The sequence below is a fragment of the Chiloscyllium plagiosum genome, chromosome 12 (assembly GCF_004010195.1).
Source record: "Chiloscyllium plagiosum isolate BGI_BamShark_2017 chromosome 12, ASM401019v2, whole genome shotgun sequence".
NCBI classification, from domain to species: Eukaryota; Metazoa; Chordata; class Chondrichthyes; order Orectolobiformes; family Hemiscylliidae; genus Chiloscyllium; species Chiloscyllium plagiosum.
The window spans coordinates 54,608,424-54,613,566 of record NC_057721.1 but is presented as its reverse complement, the minus strand read 5'-3'; the positions used below and the strand labels follow the sequence as shown (position 1 = coordinate 54,613,566).

General features: G+C 40.3%; 1 pseudogene; it reads left to right on the top strand.

Annotated features, from left to right (window-relative positions):
- Positions 1 to 598: 598 nt before the first annotated feature.
- The window catches only part of LOC122555519, an 18,151-nt pseudogene continuing 13,606 nt past the window's right edge, over positions 599 to 5,143 (top strand).

The window sequence follows — 5,143 nt, the reverse complement described above, 5'->3', positions numbered from 1 at the left end:
GTATATAATCCTCTAATTACAATGCCACAATTCTGAAGAATCTTGTGATGCGAACTGAATTATTCCATGTGATACATCTCTATGACTCTATAAATGCAGTAGGGATAATCCAGGAAATAGTTGTCCACTGAGCCTTACATCAGTGGTCTGGAAATTATTTGAGAAGATTTTTTAAGGATAGAATTTACATGACAACATTTAAAAGGCATTTGGATGGGTCTAGGAATAGAAGAGGTTCAGAAGGATATGGGCCAAGCGCTGGCAATTGGGATTAAATTAATTTACGATATCAGGTGTGTATAGACTAGTTGGGTCAAAGGGTCTGTTTCCGTGCTGTACATCTCGATGAACCTATGACTGAAGGAGGGTGTTTTGCTGCGAATTAATGTGTGACATGGAAATGGAAAAGATATTCATTAAAAATGTTTTTTTTTCTTTCATTGTATGATAAACTTCAGGTGATTGGATCTGAATCCAAATGGAGGAGATATCCAGTTCCAAAGTTTAATCACCCCATGAGGCACAAAGTGGAACCAGGAATCTCCATTGGTCACACAGATTATTACAATATGGCTACCAGAATCACAGCTTCACCCCTGAAGAAAGATCAGAGGGAACATTCCTTATGAAAATGATCGAATGGCCAAAACCACCCAACTCTGTCGTGTCCTTTCGGAAAAGCAGTGACCCAGCACACAGTTACTTTGTAATTTTAAATTCTGCAACTGATCAGTTACAAGTGATGCTGCAGATGTATGATTTTGAAGGTCACCCAAAATGATACGGGGGTGACTATCTCCCAGCTCGGATCCACACCCCAGCTTAAAAGCTGGTTCAGCAGAAACTGTTATAGACAACCAAAATGGATTTTACTATATTAATTTTAATTTACCTTGGCCGGGGAAAGCCGAAGTTTCTGTTTTATTAGTTCATCCCAGTGAAGGGATCCAAGCACTTAAAAGACTACGTGAGAAACAGCCAGAAAGAGTGTATTTAAAAAGTACCTTCAAATATCTGGGTGCATCAGAGACCACTGTGTGTGGTTTTACTTGCCTCAAACCTAGCCACTCTGTAACTTTACTGATCCCAGGACTGGGGAGCCCTGGTTCTGTTCCAAACCAAAGAAACTTCCCTGCTCTGCTCGTATCAACCATTTTAAAGGAGGTTATGAGATCTCTTAATTGGAGAAGAGGACCATTATTTCCAAAGGTATGCCAATTAATGTTCTTTTATTTATATTTGTTTTCCTAATTTTCTTTCTGACTCAGATTATAATTAAGTCACCAAGTATAGAATGAAACTTCCCAACACTGGAAAATCATTTAGAAAGTTGACCTTATGAAACATAACCATATTTACAACCTCTGTTGGTACATTGATTTGGAGCTCTCATTAATTTAAGAAACAGATGCATGTTCACTGTAAAAAATGAAAATTGAATAACAAGCTATCATAGTGTGTGCTCTGAGAAAGTTAGGACATTCCCAATTATGGTGTTAGCAGTGGCCATAAAATTGATTAACATCTCAGTCTTAGTGTTAATTGCCGATGATACATCCATGGGATGTTGGCACTTCTGTCATGTCCAGCATTTGTTGGCAATCCCTAATTGCACTTGTGTTTTTAGAGATGAAATTCTCAGATTTTGACCTAGTGATGATGAGGGAACAGGGATGTGGTTCCAAGTCAGAATGGTATGTGACTTGAATTTGTGTCTGGTGCTGTTCAAATAAACCTTTGTCTTTCTACATGGCAGAAGTCACAGGTTTGGAAGGTGCTGTCATTGAAATCTTGGCAAGTTATTGCAGGGCATTCTGTATGATTACACAGTGCACACTGGTGGCAGAGGGAGGGAATGTTAAATATGATGAATAGGTCCTAATCAAGTGGGCTGCTTTGTCCTGGATGATGGTAAACACCTTAATTGTCGGAGTTACACTCATCCAACAAGCGTAGATCATTCCAGCACATCCCTGGCTAATGCCTGATGAATGGTAGAAAGACTTTGAGGAGCCTGAAAGTGAGTTACTCACTGCAGAATTCCCAACCCTGACTTGTTCCTGTAGCCCCTGATATTGAAGTTATTTGATCCACTGAGTCCATGCTGGCTCCCTATAAAACAATCCAATCAATCCTGTTCTCTGTTCAATCTCTGGAAAAGGATTTCCCCAAAGTCCCCACCAATTTTCATTTTAAAATTATTGATTGTCTCTGTTTCCACCATTCTCTGAGACAGCAAGTTGTAAGACATTTCCACCTGCTGAGTAAAACAGTTCATGCATTTCTTGCCCAAATGCTAAATCCATTTCCATAAATCCTTGTGCCTTCAGTGAATGAAAAAAAGCTGTTCTTTGTCTAATTTTTCTAAATTAGTCAGTAATTTGGTTATTCTCTATCAATTTCCCCCTCAATTTGCTTTGCTCCAAGAAAATCAACCCCAGCTTCTCCAACTTGATCTTAAAACTGAATTTCCTCTTTGCTATAGGTATCCCGGCCAAACTTCCCAGCACCATCTCAAGGACATGTAGCCTGTCCCATCCATTCATGAATGGTGGTAAACAGTTAAATATCTAACACACTCCAGAATTATTCCTCAATAGTGGGAGATACCTACATGTTGATACACCAAACAACTCTGAAGCATTGGCATTAATCTTCAGCCAGAAGAGTCGAGTGAATGATGCATCTCAGCCTCCTCTGTAGGTCCTGAGTATCACAAATACCAGTACAAATGGCTGAAGGTATTGAATATTGCACATAATCCAACAACGGTACTGAAGAATTGTGCTCCAAACCAGTCAAGTCACAACCAAGGTGCTGCAGTATATCTACAACAGCGGCATCTAGTCAACAATGTGGAAATTGTCCGGAGTGTCCTGTCCACTCAAAGCAGGAAAAATCCAATCTGATTAATCACCATCCCATTAGTGTACTCTCAATCATCAGTAAATTAGAAAGTATCTTTAATAGTGTTATACCCAGGAAAGTCTGCTCACTGGCACTGAGCTTGGATTCCATCAGGGCCAAGGAACAGGAGAATCGACTTTTCGGGCATGAGCCCTTCTTCAGGATGCTGCCTGACCTGCTGCGCTTTTCCAGCAACACATTTTCAGCTCTGATCTCCAGCATCTGCAGTCCTCACTTTCTCCATGCTGAACAATAAAGGCAAGCATACCCAATGCCTTATTCACTATTCTATCTACCTGCGACTCCACTTTCAAGGAGCTATGAACTTTTACACCTGAACATGCTTAAATGAAATGAATGACAGAGGTGAGGTGAGAGCGCCTCCCTTTGACAATAAGGGAGTTTTCAAATATGGCATCAGAGGCCCCCAAAACGGAGTCACTGGCAAGCAGGTATAATTTCTCAGTTGTTTGGAATCATTTCTAGAACAAAGGAAGATGGCTTGGGGGTCAATCAATCAGCATAGCCAAAGAACATGTTTGCAAGGATTCTTCAAGATATTGTTTAAGGCCAAACCATCCTCTAACTTTATCAGTGACCTTCCATTCTACATAAGATCTGAAATGGAGATGTTCACTGATGGTTGCACAATGTTCAGCAGCATTCATAACTTGTCATATATTGAAGCAGTTTGTGTGCATACATAACAAAACACAGATAATACCCAGGCTTGGGCTGATGAGTGGTTTGTAACATTCTCACCACACAAATGCTGGACCATGATCATTTCCAGCTAATAAAATCTGTTTTCCCTGGATGTTCAATGGGTTTACTCTTGCTGAATCTTACACTTTCAGTCTCCTAGGTATTACCATTGACCAGAAGCTGAATTGGAATTCTCTGAATTCCCACTGAGGTTGTCTAAAACTTTACCCACAACTGATGTTAAACTGACTGGCCTGTTGTTATTGGGAATGTCCTGACACCCTTTTTTAAATTGAGGTGTCACATTTGCCACTTTCCAATCCTCTGCTACCTTCCTTATATCTAGGAGGTTTGCAGGGAGCCTTTCCTATATATCTACCCAAACGTTCTTTAACAACCTGAAGTACGAGGCTTCTGGACCTTATAACCTAATTACTAGCAGCATTTCAATATTTGCCGTCCATCCACCCTTTCAATTTTCACCCCATCCATTGGTTTCACCTCAACTTCAACTGATATGTTGCAAGTTTTCTCTTCCTTGGAAAATGTAATAACATTGTAGTTTTATCCAAATGTAACACAAATGAGGCACAAATGGCTTCCACTTGCTTGAAAATGTCCGGTGCGTGTATTTAAAACTAAACTTAAGGAGGATGGTAAAATAATCTATTACTGTAAATAAGTGGAAGTTTGTAGATTTTTCAAATAAAATGTAATTTAATTCCTTTGCAATTCTTCAACAAAGTGTAACATTTTAGTCTTTTTGTTTGTATACAGCAAGTAGGACAGGACATATCCAGCACAAATGTGATCTTTGTGAATTCAGGTCTGACTACTCCTGATCCAGTCAATTAAACATTAAACACGTTTTACTGTAAATGCGATTTTGTATTATGTAGAAAACTGAAGTCTTGATTATTTTGGTGGATTTTATATCTTTCAATTTGTCGCTTGAAAGTTTGACCTAACAGAGAATCCCATTAGTACTCAGAATATTCTGAATTATAGCATTTCAATATTTTCTAATGAACCTCTTCAGAGATGTTATTCCAGTCAGGTGGGACTTGAACCGAGGCCTCCTGGCTCAGAGATAGGGACACTACCACTGCACCACGAGAGATCCTAAATTGATATTTGCTGATCAGCCTGCTTAGGTATGATATTACACACCTCTGCAGCAAGTGGGACTTGAACCTGAGCCTCCTGGGTTAGAGGTAGGGACACTACCACTGAAAGAGAAAGTGAGGTCTGCAGATGCTGGAGATCAGAGATGGAAATGTATTGCTGGAAAAGTGCAGCAGGTCAGGCAGCATCGGTTAGAGGTAGGGACACTACCACTGAAGGAGAAAGTGAGGTCTGCAGATGCTGGAGATCAGAGATGGAAATGTATTGCTGGAAAAGTGCAGCAGGTCAGGCAGCATCAAGGGAACAGGAGAATCGACGTTTTGGGCATTAGCCCTTCTTCAGGAATGAGGAAAGTTGGTCCAGCAGGCTAAGATAAAAGATAGGGAGGAGGGACTTGGGGGAGGGG